The sequence below is a fragment of the Mauremys reevesii genome, linkage group 1 (genome assembly GCF_016161935.1).
Source record: "Mauremys reevesii isolate NIE-2019 linkage group 1, ASM1616193v1, whole genome shotgun sequence".
Classification (NCBI taxonomy): domain Eukaryota; kingdom Metazoa; phylum Chordata; order Testudines; family Geoemydidae; genus Mauremys; species Mauremys reevesii.
In genome coordinates, this window is record NC_052623.1 from 294,747,188 (window position 1) to 294,760,969 (window position 13,782).

Sequence of the window (13,782 nt, forward strand, 5' to 3'; positions counted from 1 at the left end):
ATAATGGTCATGCATAATCAATCAAGATTCTACAGGATAAAACAGGTTAAAATGTAAATTAGAAAAGACAAAGGAGGAGATGGCTACTTAAAGGGAGGGGGGGTGTCATGAGTAGTTCGCAGGTCAGAGCTTTGATTAAAAGTTTCAGATAGAGACATCAAGTCTGGGTTAAGTTTAAACTCATGAAAAGTTCAGACTCAACACATGCATCCGATGAAGTGGGTTTTAGCCCACAAAAGCTTATGCCCAAATAAATTTGTTAGTCTCTAAGGTGCCACAAGCACTCCTCAGAGAGAGGTAGACGCTCTTTTAGATTCACTCACCCCAATGGCTTTAGGGTACAGACAGGCTGTGGAAATCTTGTAGCTTTGGCTCTTTTGTTACAGAAATAGTTGTGATGGAAGACTTCAAGTAACTATTGTTATATTTCTTGGGAAATCCTTTCCTTTCTGCTATAGTTTGTTTGATTTTGTAGCTCAGCTCAGTTAATCTTTTATTTTTCAAAAAAATCATTTGTGAGCAATTTGAAATAAAAATGGAAAAGTATTTTAAAAGCTATAAACAACCTTTTGGGTTTTGTGGGGGTCTTTTAGTTGGCGTCAGTTAAAAGAAAAACTCCTACAGTGCAAGCAGTCAATTTGTTTTGGTTTTATTCTTTGGTTTATTTTATAGTTGCAGATGCTGGGTGGATGGGGAGCAACTTCATTTTTTCCCTGTTACATCTGTCATTTCACGAGTTTGTTTTTCTTTCAGAAATGGTTGGTGTTGATTTCAGCACTGCTGTCAGTTATTATTCCATGCTGTCCAATCCCTCACCTCAAAAAAACACTAATGTAAATTACGCTTTGAATAAGAGGACTGGACTTTACGCTTAAAATATCCACAGTCTATGTGTGCACCAATAGATACCAACATCTTCTGAATAGCAGCATCCCTCTTTCTCTTCCTGCCTGATCCATTCTGATAACCATGAGGGAGATTTTATTTTACTAATGGGCATCAAGTTCTTCCTTTTTCCCCCAGCATGAGCCAGCCTGCAAAAATGTCCAATGTCCAGCTGAAATGATGGGCTCACTTCTCTGCTGCATTGAAGTCAATGGAAGAAATCTAGCCTCACTGATTTAATTGGGGCTAGGATTGTACCTAGCAGAGCTGTGCCAGTTTACACAACTGGAGAATTTCACTCTACATTTCTCCATCTGCTTGGAGAGGTCACAATTTTACAAAAATGGAGGCTGGAAGCTAGTCCCTTCCCCATAATTCAGAAGGGTGGCTGCCAAGACATCCAAGTCTAGACTATATCTTCTCTTCCTCTGAGTAATTTTGACCACTGCCTCCCTTCTCTGACCCACACCCCCCCAGAGGATTGGGGCTCCAAGACCACACAGAAGTAAACATGGAGAGGGGGGGATACTTTGCATTTCCTTCGGCCAAGCAACTAGACCAGGGAAGCATGCAGATGGGGACCGTGACAGGAAAAAGAAGGCCCAGCCCATCCTAAGGATGGAACTCTGGTCATAGGCCTTTAAAACAGATCTAGGGAAAATCCTACTGGCAATGCAGAGACTATCAGTTTTCTCTGACACTGCTACTTTCCCAATGTGTGAGGTCCCTGTTACAAGCGGACATCAACACTATACTTTAATTCAGATAGCGAGTAAAGAATACCACATGCAATGGGAACCTGTGTGTGCTGAATGGGCAAATTCAGGCCTAGTATAGCCAGGTGCAGCTCCCACGGACAACTCTAAGCCAAATGTAATGGTGATTTAAACAGTGGTGTAAGTTCCATGTGGGTGTAAGTGGGTCAGAAAAAGGGTGTAAGAAGGTGGAGTGGAAAAGCAGCATCACGCTGGCATTCAGTGATTATGCCGAAAATTACAAAATGAGATGGGCAGAAGACTAATAGGATGGGGAAAGAAAGTGGTAAAGGGGCATAAGCTGAGTCTGTGTATCCCGAGCTGCAAAGTCATTCTAGCATATACTCTCTCACATGCATATCACACCTGAATGTGACACTTGGAAACATGGCATTAGCCTTACTGGTAGGTGAAGGTGTCAGTACAGTCAATGATTCAGTGTGTGCCCCATTTGTGACATCTTGGGAGTATGCCCACCTCTTTGCTACAAGATGAATTATCCACGTACATTGGCCAAGACTGCAGGTCCAACAAAAGCTACAGACGTAAACATAGAAAAGTCACCTTTCAAATAGCAGTTTGTTTTGTATTTGACTAGAGGGAATAAGACCTTGGAGCTTTTATTTTATATTTAAATGGTACTTCATTAAAGTGTATTTAAAAGACTTGATAAAGTATTTTCTCACATTGAGATTAAAATATGGCCCATTAATTTGGTGCTGATTTATGTGTCCACTTTGATGGTGAAGAAGTTTAATTAACAATAGTTGTATTTCTAGAAAAGAATTTTAACAAGGTGTTCCGCATATGAAAAATACAGAAGTCCCTTTGTTCTAAACAACCTCTACAGGGGTATACAAGGAGTTTTATTGCTCACTGTACTTGTTTTGATAAATCAGTAGGTTACTTTGAGCAAGCAACCAGAGCAAGACCATAATGTTACAGAATGTCAGACCTTGACCAACTAAGAGAACAATTTCATCATTATTAAAGGGTTGTCAGATTTTTTCTTACATAGATGTGATACCTTAAACTGACATTTATTTTGGGAGACACTCTTTTACTTGTTGGTGGAAATAGCACCTGGAAGCACAGATTTCAGCAGATGTGTCTTTTTTCTATCTTTGAAACACTAGAAAGCTTCATCCATCTGTATTGGATGTGGACTTTGCCACAGTGGTCCAGCTTCGCTGCTATTCTAGGTTACTCTAATAATCATTCTGTGGGCTCCATGATAACTCAAGGGTCCCTTCCCAGGAGATTTAGTGATCAAGAGCAGGATGAATATTTTGGGAACATTTTCATTAAAATCTGTTCCCTTTTTGATTAATTTCAATTTTTTTTAATTAGTTCTAATTAGTTCTAGTAGGTTACCTGTTCTGTGAGCAGTTACTACTCTAGCTAAAATAAAGGAGACAAACAGTTATCTCAGGCGCTCCTAACCGACACAGCTAGTACTGTACTCTGAACAGACATGTTACAGCAACTTATGAAATATTAATATGCCTTACAGCCTTCTGGGTAACTGCCAAAGTAACTCATGCCAGTACATATTCCCACTCTATGAAATAGGTACTTGTCTTAGAAGAACTGGTAGCATTCCATAATAAATCAGTTGTTAATGAGTATTAAAGTCCTATTGATACCAAAGGATCAAAATAAATTTCTAATATAAAACCACCATATAAAAGCAGGCACAGGAGTCAACAGATATTGACCATGTGACAAGGGTATATAGCCTTTTGGTAATCCTGACCCATGCCATATGACTGATGCCACAGAATAAAGACCAGTCTCTTCCCAGCAAGCCATGTGTTTTCTTTAGTATGCATCCTAATACACTTATCACAATATGAATACAATAAAGCAGCTAGAGAGTTCACATGTTCACAGTCCTTTATCACTTGTCCATAGGCAGTAGTTGCTCTACATGTACTAATGACACAGTGGGGATACATTACAGCCCAGTCCATCTAGGAGCATGGAATTTCTATTCCTGATATACGACGACTATATAATTCCCATTTCTAAGTATCTAAACTACCCCCTTGGCAGCTTAACCATGATATTTCCTAATCAGATATTTAGGCTTGACAGAATTAGAATTTTATTTTTTTAATAATTTTGACAGATAACATGGATGTTTATCTTTAAGCATTTTAAAAATGTTTTTTTGATTTAAACATTCACATTTCACAAAATTATGGGTTTTATTTAAACTAAGTGTTTTTTCAATTTTTATCAGTTTAAATGTTCCCAGTTGTAGGAAATTACGGACGGTCAGACAATAATTATTTAATAACCGTAGATGTTGAGATTCAAAAGTCAAACCATTAAAATACAAATTGTCAACATCACAGGTCAAAATATACAAAGTAAATATCCTTAAATCAAACTTCTCAAGCAGCATTTTTCTTACTTTGCATAGCTGTATATTTCAGTTATCGATGGCATTTTTTGTTCTTGGTTTGTGCATGTGTAGTGAAATTGACAGTTACCAATAAAAGTCTAATCCTTCCAAGGCTACAGCTAATGTATAGGGTGAAGGGCCTTTCTGTTCCACAATCTGAAGCAAACCACTACATTTAGTTTGTCTTTTTACTTGTCTTTTTTTAAACAAATCTATTTTTAAAATATACTTTTAACAAAGGACAAGACGGCAATTCTGGATACTTCAGCATGCCATTGTATGCCAAAGTTATTTTAGTGTTACCAGCCCTTGCAATTTTATCATAAATCTCATTATATTGCTGTTTTTCTTAAAACCCCAGCTTATGTGATTCTGTGAGAATTTCTGCTTTCACTTTTTGAAATAAGTTTGATTGTGGAGAAAAGCTTGAAAATGCAAACCTTAAAGGTTCAAAAACCAAAAAGTCAAATAAAAAGACCCAAAATGTATATAGTAGTTTTGCCATTGACTTCAACAGGGCCAGGATCTCCCTATTGTATTGTGTTTTCAGTTCCGCCACTGACCTGCTGTGTGATATTGGGCAAGTCATTTAATCTCTCTGGCCCTCTTTTTCCCCTTCCCCTTGTTTTATCTGTTTTGATTGTAAAATCTTTTGGGCAAAGACTGCCTCTTGCTATGTATTTGTACAGTACCTGGCACAATAGAACCCTGAACTTGGTTTGAGTCTCTGGGCACTACCATAATACAAATGAAAACAGAGAATAAATGTATTCCTGAATTTACTGGCAAAGATTCTACTGTACACAGTGTGACCCGTGACAGTGGAGACAGAGCTTAAACATGAGTTAATTCTCTTTATGTGTTGAAATCAGTGAAAGGGTTGATTCCAAGAAGGAGGGCTACCATTTTTCACAACATGGAACTCAACAGTCATGCAAGTGTAATGCATCACGAAAGCATGAAGAGTGCTTTCTTCATATAAGCCACCAAATGTAGTTCATGGCATGCAAAACTGAACACTGAAAAAAAAATGCAGGTAATTAGATTCAATTAGAGCTTGCTGGTTCTGAATCTCTGTGTCTGAGTGCAATGAATCAGCTGTGGAATGAAAAAAAAATTAATTCTTTAGGTGGGTATGGGGAAGAGGCTGGATTTTCCCTTTTAATCTTTAAAGCTAGTCAGAATCAGTCAGCAGAATTTGTACACCCAAAGTTATAATGTTCAGGGACCATCTGAATGAGCAAGAGGGAAGCTGGGTTTCAATACAGCCCCCCCCTTTTTTTTTGGACTTTCTTTTGAAATGTTGAAATGTTTCAGAGTAGCAGCCATGTTAGTCTGTATCAGCAAATATAACTCGTCTCTACGGTGCCACAAGGACTCCTCATTCTTTTTGTTGAAATGGCACTGATGTCCTATATGATCATGGTTTTTATTATGTGAACAATTATCCAACCGTCCAATGAGATATAATGGACCAGATTCCCTGGCATACTGCAGGCACTTTGCACAGAGCCAGCTCCTCCATCATCACTTTTCTTGCCAGAGGTGTGTGGACAGAGCATTATTATACTCTAACTATTTTCAGCCAGCAGATGGCCCTGTGTATTGGGGAAAAAAAACATGAATTCTTCAGTTCTCCTAAGGGTGAAAGTATAATTAAAAATTAGGATCAATTAGTTTTCATTTGTATTGGAAAGAAAAATCACCAGACAAATGTTAAACTATGCAGGTGAGATCAATTTGGGAGGTAACAAAACCAAATTATTTATTTAACAGATTAATACTATATTTGTGCTAGAATTATGCAGCACATTATGCACTGCCATGTGCAGAAGCCCCATTTCTTCTGGTTTCACAGAAGAACAGTGTTTTGCAGTTTCATGTATTGTTCTTTTAAAGCTACCATAATCTGAAGCATCCTGAGTTACTGGGCCAGTTCCAAATCATGGTTACCCTACAGCAGCTTGACTTCTGCCTTTAGACTAAGCAATATGCTTTATTTTTACAACTGAGGACTTCTCTTTATCCACCAAACTGATACAACTTCCCTATCAACTGCATCTATATTGACCCAGCTAAGTCCTGGAGCAGCCATGTGTAACTCTGAGAGAGTAGTTCTGGAGCTTACGTGATTACCCCAGGGCTGGATTTACCCCAGTATGTCCATTTAAACCTTTGCCCATTTGGATGGTCTTTTCTGTTTTGTGAGTCCTCATTCCCTGGTGACACTGGGTACTACCAATACACAGCTTATATGAAAATATAAATTACTGTCAAATTGCAACTTTTTGCCTATAGATGAAGGCTCCATTTCCATTGTCCATGTCCTGAGCGATCCAACTTCCTCCAGAAGGACTTTTATTATGATTTTTAGAGAAAGGGTGTTGTCTATAGAAAGACTAAAAATACAGTAATGAGAAGCACATTGTTAACCATTTTTTCTCAGTTCTTGTTAGTTTTCAGCTGAACTTTTTCAGTTTTTGGCTGAAATGTTAAGTTTTTGGCTTCTGAAAACCAAAATCTTTTCAGTTTTTCAATGAAAAGTCACAGATTTCACAGGAATTTTTTTTCTAACCAGCTTTATTTCATAAGCAGATAAATCTATTAAAATGAGAAAGGCTCATGGAACTCTTATCAGTTTTTTATTTCTGTTGAGATTATTGCTATTGTTCTAATTGATATACACATCTTCCATATTAGGGGCTAGATTGTACAATCCATACACACAATGATGAACAGTTGATAGGGCTGCTGATGTGAGTCAGTGTGCTCTAATCTACCTCCCAATGAACACTATCAAGTTTGAGACACCAAATCTGCTCAACTTGTTGCGCGGAGCCCCGGGCCCTTTAAATCACCACTGGAGCCCTACAACCCCTACCCCGGGGCTGTGGCAGCGGGGCTTCATCAGCAATTTAAAGGGCCTGGGGCTCTCCACAGTGACTGGAGCCGGATGTCTTTAAATCACCGCCGGAGCTCTGCTGCCCCTACCCCAATATAACAGGGTTTCAGCTATAACGCGGTAGGGATTTTTGGCTCCCCACGACCACGTTATAGTGGGGTGGAGGTGTATATTCCAGCTTTTGCTAAGAATGGAAATAAATTGCATTAGTAGGCACATTTTATAGAAAGATGAAATTTGCATGAGTGGAAATTAATAACTAACTCTCTCAATCTGGGATAAACAGTTGAACTAGCAATGCAGTCTGGACTATTGCACTAAACTATTTACATGCCTGTAATTATTCTAATTCTCCACTGGATGTCAATAGTGCTTAACACAAATATTGGCTCTGAATTCATTGCTAAAGCAGGAAGAAGCCTGTGCTTTTAAAGAATGTGCTTTACTCTGACTGTTTTAACACTATGAGTTATGTAGTGGCAATTGCCACTCTAGGTGAAATTCTGGTCCTCTTACACTTAATGGGAGTGTTACCATTGACTTCAATAAGCCCAAGATGTTATGCCTGCCACTCCCTACCCAACCACAGTTAAGGTTGCAACTAAAGGTTTGTCTTCACTACAGAGGTAAGTCAACCTATGGTATGCAACTCCAGCTACGTGAATCTACATATCGTCACTGCACTGCATCGACGGGAGACGCTCTCCGGTCGATTTCCCTTACTCTTCATGGAGAACTGGAGTACCGGGGTTGACTGGAGAGTTCTCTGCTGTCGATTTAGCAGGTCTTCATTAGACCCACCAAATCAATCCCTGTTGCATCGGTTGCAGCAGCATCAATCTCCCCATAGTGAAGACTAGCCCTAAGTTTCCATTATAACCCTGATTTTTGCCCCTCTCTCTCCAGAATCTACAAACAGAGGAATACCAGCCTCAAAACTAGCAGGTTACATCAGAGATGAATGTATAATTTTTATGCCAAATTGAAATGAATTAGACAAAGGGCTCTGGAATTATGGCATTCTAAAAACAGAAGTTCCCCAGTGTTCAAAATATCTTCTACTGCTTTTCTCTCTGTTTGTACAGAACGGCACAGCTCATACTTCATTTACAGGACTCATCTGGCTGTGATACAGTGCACAGGACCAAAGATGAATTGATTAAACTCACATTTCAAGCCATTAAGATTGTATGGTAAATAGTAAAGTTAGAATGGCTCATTGGCTCAGACAAGTTTACTTTAGAGAGTCACATGACTGCTAGAAACCTAAACTTTCTTTAAAAAAAACAACCCCCAAACACATCTCTGACCCTTTTTCCTGGTTAAGACACACTGCAAATTACTTCCTTGCATCATCTGCTTCTACTACAGATCTCTAACCCTCAGCGGGGAAGTGAGTGTTGCATAGGCACTGATGGAGGAGCCAATGGTAACATATTCCTGAAGCAGAAGTGGTTCCAGAGGGAAATTAAGACCCTGTAACACAATGGAGGTGGTCAAAGCTCCCATTCCCTGCAAATCTATGAGATTTGAAAGATGTAGCTTGTGGTTCCTCTGAAACCCCTAATGTCTCTTTCATGAAGAGAGCATTGCATCAGTAACTCCATGAGGTGAACATGAGCTCTCTATTGCCTTCCTGTTTGTTTTACCACAGATGGGAACTTTATGAAGAGAGTAGAATATATTAACGTAGGTGATCATGTATGAGTTATCAGAAGATGAGAAAGACAAAGTGGGTGAGGCAATATCTTTTATTGGACCAACTACTGTTGGTGAAAGAGACAAGCTTTCAAGATTGTTGTCTTAGACCAAGAGAAGATAGTCCAATAAAATATATTACCTCACTTGCCTTGCGTCGCTCATATCCTGGGCTCAACGTGGATACAGCAATGTTGCAATTAACAAATATATTGTTTAAGGGAAGAGAAAAATCCAGTACTTTTGTTGGCAAGTGACTATGAAAGACAACCAGTTAAATATGGAACATTTACCAGTCTAAGGGTTTTTTTAAACTAACATGTATAGGAGATCAGCAGAAAAAAAAATTGTAGCAAACAAAATGAACAAAAATGGTGTTTCAGTGATTGAGCCTCCAAAACTGAGTTGGTGCCAGTGGCACCCCATGTTTCTCTTATTCTGCCTAACGATGCCTGTGGTATTTAACTTTTATAAGAATTTAATGTTTGACACAGTGACAAGATTTTTTTCAAGCATGCATGAAGTGGTTTTTTTTATAAACTTTTTGGCATATTTATTCAAAATGAACTTTATTTAAAGTTGTTGTAATCACATACATACATTGGCTACTAGCCACAGGGTTCTAGCTATTAATCATATGCCAGAATCCATGGCAGATGTAAAAATTAAGTTTTATTTATCAAACTTGCTCATTTGAAATAGCAGACCAAGAAATTTAGTTTGCATCTCAGGGGTTTGATTTTTCTTACATATTGTTGGCAATGGATTCAGGGAATTAGAAAGGTGTAAATCATATTTCTGCTTGTTCCAGACATTGTTGGCACAAAGCTAAAATTATTTTTCCATAAATGCAAAACCCATTGTTTTGATGGCCTCTGTTTTCCTTGCCAAATTATACAACTAGTGTTATTTCTTCAGTCTAACACTCTTTTCTATTATAATACCATCTTTCAAGTCACAATTGAAATGTATTTCCAGTTACAGTCATCAGACGAAAGGCATGCCAATGCTGGCAGATAATTCAGATCCATAATCTCTTGTGGAATGGACAGGGGATTGTGGTTACTATGCTCCAGAAAGAAACAGACGAAAGGGCATTTACCTGACTTGAGAAAAATAGATTTATAAGGCAGATAATTTTAAAACATTTATTTCTAGTAAGTCATTGGTTCCCTCTGGTGTTTTATCAAATGGGAAATTATGTATCTGCCCTTTTAATTAAGTGAAATAACTTCCCTTGTGTAACACACCCAAGTCCTAATCTTGAAAAGATTTGTTCATATGTTTAACGTTATGCACTGAGAACAGTGGCACTAAAGTCAATTTAGGCAGATGAGAGATGCCATAGTGGAAGTATTTGCAGGGACCTTGATTTTCATTACTTTGTGTTTTGTTATTCACTAATATATGAAAAACTCCTGCATGTGGACTTCCTTGAGTTTTATATTAGAAAAAATTACCCACAAAAGAAGAGGGGGAAACAACATTAACAAAAGTAACATGTCAGGATACAGAAACACTCTCACCATTTGAGGGTTGCAGATTTTTTCTCCTACTTATTTTATTTTTAAGTTGGTTTTGCTTTTTAAAGTAGTATCTCTATATATACACATTATATATGAGTATAAGGACACAACTCATTCCAAATTGTCTTCTGTTTGGAGTGTGTATGTGCAAACCTTACAAAGTTTGGGCTTTATCAGATGTGTATTCAGATTCTAAATGATTTCATCATACTTCTTATTGCTCTTTAGAATTATGAGAGTACTGTCGATCTATAGTTCTATATAGACTCTTACGGCATAAAAATGAGAGTTCCTTTCTTGAACAGCTTATAAACCTTTCAGCTCAGATACAGAGGATATCAGACACCAGTTCAGATGCAGGAAGATGTGCAAACCCCTTTGGAGAGGAGATTAGCATAAGAGGGCTTCATGAAGGAAGCTGCTTGATGAACAGAATAGAAGGCTGTCCCAAACATATAGGGCATCAAGAAAGATTAAGCTTTAAATTAAAATATTAAATGTTCTATCCTGAGAAACAGAAGCAACATATGGGTTAAGGTTAATATCATCAGTATCCCTGGGAGTTGCAGCCTCTCTTATTTATTTCAAATATATAACATGGCAGTGTAGCATAGCTCACTGTGCACAACAGGGTCCTCCTGTGTAACGAATAGCTGTTAATAGACATTCACATTAAAAATTGAAATATGGTTTAAAGGAACAATCTGTCTCCCAGCTGCTAAACAGTTCACCAGGAAAAGGAGAGGTTAAACCCCAAGATTCTCATTTTGTCATGAGGCATAAATCCAGAGAAGCTCCACAGAAGACAATGGAGTTATTCTGGGCTTACAACAGTCAACCTCAGATCGGGAGCTGATCAGTGCACCCCTGCTGTTATCATGTGTTCAGAAATCCTCAGGAGAAGGGTTGAAATCATGCACATTATGCACCAGTATCTTTCAAGGTCTCAAACAGCTGGGATGTATATCACAAGTCAGCTGAGGTACTCAGCTGCACTACTGTATCTATTTGTTGGTGAATGCTTATCACAGGCCTTGTGTCTTAAGTTTCTCAACATTCCTCATGGTTCAGTGTTCTTTTGTTTGCCAACATCCTATTTGTACTTGAAATGGGTAAGCTTTGTTTTCAGAAATGTCAGCATTTCCAGGGGTCCATCTTCTTCCTTTTTCAATCGTAAACGTACCAGCAGAAGGTTGGGTGGCTTTTTCTGGTTCATGTTTCAGAACAGCTTAAAACAACCCCCTCCCCCCAAAAATAATAATAATAATGTAACAGAAGCAAAAGCTTTTGCCTGAAAGGTCTTGAAAAGCAGAAATTCAGAGACAAATGAACTCAGAATAGTTCTTATCCATGCCCCTTCCTTGTCACCAACTTCATTCTCTTTCACTATCTGGTCACAAGTTTGTAGTGCAGTAACTGACCTTGCAGCATCTTGTACTATTTTCTACTGGAGTTTGTTCTAAACTAAAATACCATCCATCTGCTTTTGTCTCAGCTCAGATGAATGTGAGGGCAGGTATATAATAACCAGTGCAAGGACTTCCAGGGTAAAGATTCACATACTTGCCCTGAGCAGAGCCAAAAACCACAGCTGCATGTTGTAAGGTTAGCCTAGAGACTGGGGGATGGGTGGGTAGGCAGAAGAGCTGGATCAGCTGTGAGGAATTAAGCACTTCCCCCACTAGGAGAGGAGTGTAATTCAGAACACTTTTTGTTTGGTTGATAATAAAATGGATATCTGACATCATCTAAGGCATTCCTAAGACTTAACTTCTAAGGTAGCTTTTTTCTTTCAGAGGGCCCTGGATTCTGGTACTTGACCCTTCTGTTGATTGGCCAGAGCATGAATGTCAGGATTAGTGCACTTCATAAAGTGTATGAAGAGTCTGTAACCGAGGGGAAATGTCAGTTCGTTCACTGCTCTTCTGGTAAATCTCTATCCCCTACTCCAATCTGATTTTATATCCCAAAGGGAAACATGAGAGGCCTGCCCTCCTTTTATCCTAAAGTATTTATACATAGTCCTTCAACTTTCACTGCACTAGCCCTTTAATGGCCTCTGTGACTGAGGTTCTCTCAAATTCCCTGGATTAATGGTAAGGTTTCCCATATGCCCAATGTACCATAGTGCCCTCTTGGCTCCAGAGAATGCTAAAACACCAGTATAGCGCAAATAGCATTCCCAATCAGGAAGATGGATGTTGCAGATGTTTCCACTACAAAGAGGTGGGAGGATAACTAGAAGGCAAGCACAGATCACAAAGATGTGAGAGATTAAAGGAATAAAAGCTGGTAGCCTGGTAGGCTTCAGAAGACTGCTCTAGGTAGGTGAGGGAGAAAGCCTGAAATAGCGGGATAGGGTTTCATAGCAGAGGTAGGGGGTGGGATTCTGCAGGAAGACAAATCCAAGACCTACTCTAATGGTAAAGCTGCTGTAGTGCTGAGATGTGGGTGGGTAGTTTTTGTTCCTGTAGAGATGTGAGACAGTCTGGCACTGAGGTTTCTCAATTCACTGTGCTTCCCTGGATATTAGGGATCAGGAGGCAAAAATCAGAGCAGGAGGTATTCTAAGGGTTACTGAAGAGGGGAGCTTGTCTTCACTCCTTTTCAGCAGTAGCAGGAGTTATTACTTAATTAAAAGAGATAAAAATTTGCTCTAACAGCCCCAATCCTGCATGTGCTTAACTTCACTATGGTAAATAGCCCCACTGAACTAGTCACTATAAAGTTAAGTATGTGTGTAAGCATTTGCAGGGTTGGGCCCTAAGACTTCAAAAGGCAGAGCTGTTTCTTTCTGTCCTGGGACTTCTTGTGTGTGTGCCTGGATGGTGCCTGCACAGATCCCCATTATCTTTAATGTTTTTTTGTGAGTGCAATAGTCTAGTCCACCCAAACTTTAGTATCTGCATTTCCTGACTCTTATGGATTTACATTTGCAATTTCAATATTAAAAGAACAAAGGTCAAATTCATTCAACAGTTTCAGATCTATAGATCCTTGAGGCAGCTGCCTCTCAGTAAGATTTAAAAACAAAAGTCCTGCTGGTATCTGCTACTGACAGGAGGGAAAGAAAATTAGCTCTGGCTTTCTTTCTTTTGAGGGGTGAGGGGAAGGGGAGCAGAAGAGGTTATATAAGGAAAATCTTTTCAAAATGATTAGATCAAAGACTTCCATGTGCTGTGCTATAACTATATGAACTATATTTGTATGATTAATAACCAAATTATTTCAAGAAAGATGGGCCAAGTAGGATTGATTGGAAAAAATGTATATAGTTATAAAAATTATACATACTGTAAACCTATTTTTATATATATACATATACTGCCACAGCTCTGCTGTATTCCTTTATCTTGTATTTCTGGAATATTATTGTAGGTTTTTTTTACATAAATTGAGAATACAGCCTTTTTTTCCATTATCCGTTTTTTCTTTTAATGAAAAGTTGATAACTAAAGCCCCAATCCTGCTAATGTGGGACTCTGCAAATCCCTATTAATTTCATTGAACAGGTTTCAGACCTGGGGCCTTTATTTGAATGAATACTTAGACAACCTGTAATAGGGACTGATCTAATCACATGAGTAGCTCTATTGATTCCAGCAT